Here is a 9,389-nt window from a genome sequence, read left to right as displayed (position 1 = left end):
TTTTTTTGATTTTAATTTTTTTTTTTTTTTTTTTTTTTTTTCCCATGTGGTTTGGGTTTTTTTTTTTTTTTTTTTTTTTTTTTTTTGAATGTGTCACTTTTCTCCACAAAAGCAAGAGTAGTCATACCTGATGTATTTATTTGGGTAAGCATTTTTAGAAATAACTCATTAATTTAATAATAAAAAAAGAGCTTTGTTCTCCTCCAAATACCAAGATAAAAATGTTTGAAAAGTGAGCGGTTAATGTGCTACACCCAGTTTTCTTTGCTCAGTCTCACCATGGAGACGTGCGGATGTGACACTTCTTATTTAACTCAGACCGTGCTCTGACGGAGACTCACCTCTTTTGTTTCATTGTGATTAATTATTACGGGAAGTAGTCTTTTCTAGGTCAAAATAACAAAATGATATGTTTTAGATCAGACAAGTAATTGAATAAAGCGTCTCCTGATGGGCACTCATCTGGTTGTGTTTGCTCTCGCAAAGGACTGCTCTCGTTCCACTGAGGTTATCTCCCAAAACAATTTTAATGCAATCAAGCCTAAAGTTAAAGAACACAGTGAAAATAAACCAACGTGACAGCCATACAGCAGTATTTCTGACATGTCTGTCAGCGTGGAGAAAAGATTTATTTATTAGGAGCCGCTTTTGTTTCATGTCTTATAATATTCGCCTCCTTAAGGAGAAAAACATGAACACCTTGAAACTGATGGGATCCCGTTTGACAGCGGAGGGGCTTTTTCAGTGCGCTCCATCTTCTTCATTCTATTTAGCAGCACCAACTGCAAAGTTATGTTGTAGAGTGACTAAGAAGCTCTGCAAAAATTACTACTTTCATAAACAAGACACTTTAAGGATATCTGGAATGTTATTGTGTCCACTCCCTGTTCAGTCTGTTGCAGCCGGGATGAGATGTTTACAAGTGCCGAGGTTCAGATGAACATGTTGTTTGGTTGGTGTCATCGCCCGCAGCCGTTTAGGACATTACAAAATCACCCGTGAATTTAGCAAATATCATGAATCGATAATCAAACGTTTTTGGCCCGACAGCCAGCCTGATAACGCGCGCTGGCACACCAAGACTCCATAAAGCTTGTTGTATTTTAAAGGGCAACCGCTTTGAACTAGCCACAACCCCGGGCTGTTTTCTGATGTGTGCTCAGTAGAGATAGCGCAGCACTCCCTCCGCTCACGTCAACGTGTACATCAGCACATGATGTGCAAAAATCCATAGAAATACAATCTGGCAGCATGCCAGTGTGGATTGTCATTACACCAGACTCTAACACCAGACAAGTCTGAAATCATTGCACACATGAATACCCAATTAAGACTGCCTGGAAACGGTTTGCATCTTTCCCAAAGCGAGGCCATCATGCTGTGGGTTTATGGTTTCAATTATTTAACCCTTCCCTGCATCCTGATCGCTGCAGAGGGGCAGCTATTCAGAAGACATTATTTTATTTGAATGTGATCATGTGAAATGGATCCAGTATTCGTGGATTCGTGGCTTCAAGTTACTTGCAGAAAATCTGCCTATTTGCAAATTGTTTGTAAACCCTCCAAATTAGTTGTAAGAAAATGCAGTTTGAGAAGTCTGAACAACTTGGAACGACCCTACTTGACATGCTGCTGGCTGGCCTTTCCAAAGCAGCCAATCCAGCAGCACCGTTCATTTTCCTTGGCAGTGATTGGCTGTAGCCCCAAGAGCGGAAATAAGGCAGACTGCAGATGTTAGCTTCCGTGATAATGCCAAAACGGTTTTCATTTTCTGTATTAGTCCATATTGGGATATATTTAGTGTTTAAGCTATTAAAATAGGCAGTTAAGCATTTTTAAAGGGGGCTCTCAAGTATTCACAGATTTCAGCTGCTTTTGGCCGGATTTGGTCCATTCTGAATAGTTTTGTTTTACCAAAATTAAAAAAGAAATATTCCTTAAATCTCAGACTTTCTCTTAGATATCCTCTCATCAGCACAGAACATTCAGCTCAAGTCAGAAAACTCAAGCTGTCTTACATTTTACTAGAGAACTTCAAATATAATCTAGATTCCTTAGTCCTGCTGAGGAATCTATGGATGAAATATTAATTTCAACATTATTATCAGCCACTTGTGGCTGTATTTTCTTAGAGTGCTTATACAATACACATAATACAGGGTGGTGAACAACTCTCCTTTACCAGACCTGCAAATAAGCAACAGAAAACACATTTGGGACTCAACCAATTTTCTTTATTGCAAGTACTATTTTCGTCCCTGATGGAATAGCGCCCTGGGCAGTGAGCCACATCACCCATATCAAAAACCACTACTGTTTTTCACTCACATTTTGACTGTTACTATGAATATATTATTCTGGAACATGCTTTATGTTTGTAAAGGCAGTAAAAAAAAAAAGTATTATTGTTTTTAAACTGAAAGGAAAGATGCTCAAGTAACAAGATATTGAGGAAGCTGTGCATGTACCTAACAGATCTCCAGGTGAGACAAAGCAGAAAGAGCTGTTCACACAAAGAACTTTGGAATATCAATTAACAAGTAATAACTAGTGTAACTGGTAAATTAAACATTTTGATCATTAATCTGTTTGTCAAAGTAAGCATCATGCATCGCTGGTTGCACCTCAACGTAAAATTTTGACATTATTGTTTATTGTTGCAAAAAAACACTTGTACAACCATAAATATTGGTGTATATATGTCAAGTAAAGCACTTAACTTACTATGCCTGGCACCAAACAGTATTTTATTTTATTTTTTGCAGATTAAACTAATAATTACAGTTACTACATTTTTAAATCAATCACATAAAGATCTACAGGTGAGGTTATGGAGCTAAAATCTAAATTAAAGGGTCCATAAATGTCACTTAAAAAAAAGAAAGTTTAGGGTTGTTTAGATAATTAAAGATACTCAAAAATATTAAGATGCTGAAGAATTTAATGATTTTTTGTTGTTGTTCTATAATTCAGTTCAAAAGAGGGAAGAAGAGATGTGTTGAGATAAGGGAAGCTGAATGAGGGAATATGTATCTGTAAAAGAGATTGAGATGTCTAGAACAGTTATTTTAAGTAAATTGGACTAGCAAATGTTAAAATATGAGGCAAATGTTACAGTTTTCACTCAGTTATTCAAGTCAGTTCAATTCAGAAATACTTTATTGATCACAAACGGAAAAATTAAATGTTGAATTTGTGACAGGCATGTTTCTGTTTATGGAAAAAAAAAAGAGAGAAATATTTATTTATTTATTTATTTACTGCCAATAGATGATGATTGATTAATTATGTGGTAAACATTGATCCTTATGGTTTTAAAGAGGCTACGCCTTTGCCATTTCACAGAACGTGTGTCAAACGCATCACCCACCTGACCGTTTTTGATCAGGTCAGCCCACATGCTGGTGCCGTCTCCTCCTCTCATCAACACGTTGTAGATGAAAAAGTAGGTTCCTGGAATCTTACAGGTGAACGTGCCCGTGGCGCCCTCGTAGTTCCCCCCGATGTTAGTCACCACATCGTCGAATCGCAGAATGTCGTAGCCTTCTTGGGGGTTTCGTAGTCCTGCGTAAAACGCCACTCGAGGAGTGGTGTTGTAGGTGGTTGTGCTAACCGCTCCGAGGATCCCCGTCCGAACTATGTCTCTGCTGTCCCCCGGCGGCCCTCTTGGGCCCGGTGGACCCGGTTCTCCAGGAGGTCCAGGAGGCCCAGGTTTGCCCGGACGTCCTGGTTTTCCCTGTGGGCCGTTTGTGCTGTACGTAGGCAGCGAAGGGCCGATGCTGTGGTCACTCAGGTCTTCCTCATTGTCCACCAGGAAGCCACTGGTTGACGTGTCCGTGTGGATCCCCGTTCCGGCGGTGCCCGTGCTGGGGAAGGGGTCGCACACCATCCGGCAGGTGCCCAGCATCTCATAGTGGCTCGCGCTGTCATCTGTGCCACCAGCACCCACAGAGCTGACGAGCACAGGGATGAGGACCACCAGGACCAGGACCAGCATGACCCCCACTGCAGCTGCCACCAGGGTCTTCCGCCCGATGCTCAGCCTGGGAAGGGGCTGCGCTGCCAGCCTGGAGCTCTCCGGGGCAGAAATGGTGACTGTGGGGCGTGCGTCCACCCGGCAGAACACAGACACGAGGAGGATCTCCGATGGTGGAGATGATGCTCAGGGGGGAGAGCCGCTGCGAGTCTGCAATTGTGTGACAGAGATGTGCAGGAGTGGGGGGAGAGAGAGAGAGGGAGAGAGAGAGAGCGAGCAAGAGGAGGAAGGGACCAGAGTGAGCAAAAGGAGAGAAAGAAACTGAGAGGAGGAGGAGAGAGAGAGAGGGGAAAAAAAGAAGTAGGGAGGAATGTGTTAACAATAAACAGAGGGGAGCAGTTTTCTACATGCAGATGTGCAAAACTATTAACGATATGAAGGAGAAGAACATAATTAAATAATTTATCCTCACTGAATGCATGAAAGAACGATAAACAATATGAAGGACATGTTAACTTGGATAAATAGTAGATGGCATTTTTTTTTTTTTCTGGGTCGGTTTTTCTCTGTGGCAAACATGGCCTTGCTAAAGTATTCATACCCTTCAAACTTTTTCACATTTTGTCATGCTACTGTCACAAACTTCAATCTATTTTATTGGCATTTTAGGAAGTAGACCAACTCCACCCCCCTGTAAACTCCACTCAGCTCAGGGTCTGTTGACAAGACAATTATTCGTCACGCACTCAAATTAAATTTGAAAGAGTGCAAGAATAAATGTGACATGTGACACAACAAGAAAAAGCGCCAGAACTGAAGTGTTTTTGACAGCATGCAGTGTGTGGAGGAAACCTAACATTTCACCTTAAAGATACCATTGTGAAACGTGGTGGTGGCAGCATCATGCTGTGGGGATTGTTCTCTTCGACACGGAAAGGGAAGTTGGTCATCGTTGATCGGGGAAATGGATGAAGCTAGGATCAGGGCAGTTTTGTAAAAATGACAAAATAGAAGAAGTTGCTCAAGACTTGAGTCTGCATAGGTGGAGGTCTGCCTTCGAACAAATACCGCTAGAGACATAAAAGAAGTCCAGTCTAACTTAAGCTGATCTGTTTTGTAAAAGAGAACAAGGAATTATTTCATTCGCTTGCTTTTCGAGGCATTTTGTGTTAAATTTATTATAAGAATGAGGAGTGAGAAGCACAATTACTGAATCCAGGCGAACAGTGTGTGGTCAGACTAAGCTCTGAACCTCACCACACTGTCAAACCTTCAAAAAGGGGAAGCAATTAAAAGTCTGCTCCATGCTCGACTGGTCTCGTAATTCAATTAGTTGTGAAAAATTGCCATTTGTTTAATTTTTCACATCCAGAGGCTGTTCCAGAATTAAACATAAAAAGTGGTTTATATTTTCATAATGCACCAAATGTCATCAGACTGTGACATTTTCGCACTGCAGATTGTCCACTTAGTGCCCTGAATTCATAACAGAACCATATCGCAGTGAAACAGTGCTTTGGTAAAATATTCACACTCTTGTCATGTTACAAAAACAGTCATATTTGATGGAGAACATATTGCTGCACATTCTTGGTTAGATCTAGGCTTAAATGTAATATTAGACGGTTTAGGAGAACATATTAAAGACATTCCTTGGTCTGCCAGTCCGTACATTAAACCTCTGCTAGAAATCCTGCTTGAATTGTTTGACACACCAAAAGCACCAAACGCACAATTTAAACCATACTGAGAACTTTACTTAGTTTTACAAAACCCTTGCTAAGAAAAAATAAGAACTAAATGTTCTTATAATGTGCAGACGTCCGAATTCTCAAATTACATTTTCTACAGGCTTGATTGGGTTTTCAAATGAACATTGTTATTTTAAAATGTACATTTCTGCAACATAATGTGACATTCGAATGCATAAATTTAAAATACTGAGCAGCTGAGTCCATCTTACCAGGAAACTCCAGCAGCTATTGTACACTAAATGACCAAAAAGTCATTTCTGTTGAAACCTGGAATAATTTTGGCCAATGAATATATTGCTATGTTCAACACAATTTAGCTAAAACAAAAACTTTTCTTTAAAGATGATCTGCTCTTTAAGGTTTTTCAGCACAAGCAGAGTCGAATTCCAGATAATAAAAGAACAACCCCTAATGGCAATACTGAGTTCCAGAAATTTTCTCTTGCACTGTAATTAAAAAAAAAAAAAAAACTCCTGCTCTCTTATTGCGTAACAGTTAACAAAATATGACTATAATTGGTGTTCTTGTGCCATGTTTTCCATTAAAAGAGTTCCTGGGAACAGATAAGAGTGAAGGGTCTTATATAATCGGGTGTTGCATCCCAACAAGAGTCCCTGCAGTGGTTTTAACAGCCAAATTAATTAGGAGCATGACAAAGCCATCTGGAGGCAATCCTTTACGTTACATTTATGTTTCTTTTTTAGAATCTTTGCTTTTAACTCGCTGGCAGTGATACTTCAATCGGAACTTTTGTTTTGCATCCATCATCAGTTTGGCGCCATTACAGGATAAATTAGTTTGACGAAGGATATTTATAGCAGCTGAATTCGGTTCCAGGAGCTTCCCTTTTTGAATCTGGTCTCACTGTCGTGGCCTATCCGGACACTGAATGCTTTGCTAAAAATGTTTTCATCATGACGATGAGTCAAGTGGCAAATGGCAAGCGGATAAAGTCGCCATGAAGCTGATGAAGATTCTGGAGCTTTTCAGAGCTACAGGATGGTCCCTCAAGACTGGATCCTTTTAAACAGTGTTAAGAGAACAGTGAATATTTAATCTATATGTGGATTCAATTACACAGGATATAAATGGCTGCAGAACTTTGTGGGAGTTGGTCCATTTACCCTACCAACTTTGCTTATCGAACACATTTAGAGTAGAAGTTTGGGAGACAGTGATTCTCGTTTTCTTCAGATGTAGATTTACAGAAGAACGTTGGATGCTTTGAAAGATGTCTGTAAAAGTGAGAAAAGATGTCTATCCTAGCCAATTTAGTCATTCTGATCCTGTCAGTCACATATGTAAGGAACAGGGGATCTATATAGATTTAAATTAAGGCAACTCTGAACATTTTGTTCAAAGTGCAAATACTTTGTCTGATGGGTATTATTCAGTCAAGAGGCCCATGGTAGCGCCTGGATGAGCTGCAGAGAATCCGCAGCTTAGGTTGGAGAGTCCATTGCCAGAACAGCTAGTGTTTTTTGGCACCACAAATCTGCCCTGTATAAAAGTTTGGCAAGAAGAAAGTAAGCCATAACAAGTCAGATTTACTACCTCAAATCATATAGAGGGCACCGTAAAGATATGGAGGAAGATAAATTTACATTTTTGGTCTACATTTAAAATGGAATCGTCTGTGGGGAAGTACCTGCATTTTTTTGAATGTGCCATTTCCCCCCAGTGGAGCATGGAGGTGGGATGTTTTTCTTCTGCAAATGATTGAAGTTGAGCCATGGATGGAAGTAAATGGAGGCCAATCCTGGAAGATAACCTGTTAGAAACAGCAAACGTCTTTATTACTGTGTGTATCAACACAAACCTCCGACAGCAACAAAAATCTTTTCGACCCACGCTAGAAAATTACTCTGTTGCATGGGGGAAAAAATGACATGTTTCCTTAGTTAAATTTTTCTTTTATGAATTTACATTTTAAGAAGCTCCAGAAATCCCTCTATTTGCATACGTTACTGCCCTCATGTGGTCTTTGAACAAATGGTTTTATTGCTTCTCCGAGCACCACAGATGAACACTACTGGTTTTCAGTGGAACAACGTGCAAGCATCCGCCTACATGTTCGCAGAAGCAACGCCAGCAGGCTGCCTCTCAGCAGGGCATAATGATCTTTGTACTTTGGGATGTTCATGTGCACATATTTGCTCATTAGCAATGAAAACAGAAGGCCAAGCAAAGCAAAACAACACACTCAAAATGACAACCCATTAATGAGAACATTTGGGGAAAATCCCAGATTATGGTGTCATTCTCATGCAGACTTGTGGCTTGCATGTTCATGGCTGAAAAAGGGTATTGTGTAGTTTAAGAAGTGGGAGAGAAAGATTAAAGTACATATTTTGGGCAGTGGAGATATTGGAGTTTTACTTGGTTGGAAATTTTTGATTATTTTGCTTTTTTTCTTTACCTTTCTTTACCTGTGTGTGTTCAGGCAATGATAATAATCATCATCATAATAAAACATCCACTGCCAGTTATTTTAAGCATTTCTAGAGTTGTTCAGATTGTAGATACAGGCATACTTCAGTGTGAAGCTATTTTCTTCTTAAAACCAAAAGAGGGAGGTTATTTTCTCACCTCTGCCTTTCTTTGAATGTCATGCTCTCTCTTGTCTTTCAGAAACTGAGTATTTGTCTTCCTGTTCACACAGGAAACATGAAGAAGGTGCTCCTCTCAACTTTTCTGTCCTGTCTCCAGCAAAGGGAGACAGGGTGAGGTAAACTCTGGAGAGGTGGATAAAGGGTGAAAGCCAAAGTACCCAGAGAGAGGCCACGCATTCACAAGGAGAATGTGCAAATTTCTTACAGAAAGTCCCTCCTGCAACTTGAACCGACTTCTTTCTCTGAGGCAACAGGGGTTAAAAACTCCGGCACTGTGCAGTCAAATAAACAGGATTATGTTCCTGAACACCCTCATCAACCTAAAAGAATAAAACAATAATGCAAAAATTAAACTTAGTTACCTTAATTTTAGAGAAATGTCTGAGTAATTTATGGTACCAGTTTTGCAAAGCTATTTCATAAAGTGAGATTGTTTCCAAAAACTGATTTTTTTAATACATCACATTCAACTTCCTCCATGCGCTGGAGGGCGTTAGAAAGAAAACAAATTGAAATGGCCGTCCCTTCTCTGTGTGCGTTCCTCTGTAAGCCTTCCGGAGTTCATTTTTCTTCACATTCTTCTCATTGTAGTTGTGTTTAGTTTATTGGTTGGTTACTGTGTTTATTTTACTCTTTAACTTCTGCTTTTTACTTCACGTTTGCATGTCTGTTTAAGCAAAGTCCTTCCTTTTCTTTACCAATCAAATTAAACATTTTGTGAATATAATGACAGATGTGTCACCAATCTAAATTAAAAATCAGACATATATGTAAACTGGTTCTTTGGTTTTAGGCATTAACACACTCTTGCATGAATGGTTATTAAACAAGTAGCTGTTTCATTCTCGGAGACCTTATTTGTGCACAGTGTAATCACATGTGGCTTCTTCTCACAGTGAGGCACCACATTGCAATCCATCTGTATTTAGAAAGCTGAGGTTGTGGTCAGGAGCAGATCAGGCTGCGCAAACGGAAAAAACCGTTGGCGTTACTGAAGTGCTCATTGTCTTCGGTGATGAAATACAAACAAGTGGGCCAAGAAAAATT

At 39.8% G+C, this 9,389-nt stretch overlaps 1 pseudogene; it reads right to left on the bottom strand.

Annotated features, from left to right (window-relative positions):
- Positions 1-3,238: 3,238 nt before the first annotated feature.
- Positions 3,239-4,435, bottom strand: LOC106943608 (C1q-related factor pseudogene; annotated as a pseudogene).
- Positions 4,436-9,389: the final 4,954 nt, after the last annotated feature.

Source organism: Poecilia latipinna, unplaced genomic scaffold (assembly GCF_001443285.1).
Source record: "Poecilia latipinna isolate Pla-1442-1.1 unplaced genomic scaffold, P_latipinna-1.0 Scaffold5549, whole genome shotgun sequence".
Classification (NCBI taxonomy): domain Eukaryota; kingdom Metazoa; phylum Chordata; class Actinopteri; order Cyprinodontiformes; family Poeciliidae; genus Poecilia; species Poecilia latipinna.
The sequence above is the reverse complement of the archived record's forward strand: the minus strand, read 5'-3'. Positions and strand labels throughout refer to the sequence as shown.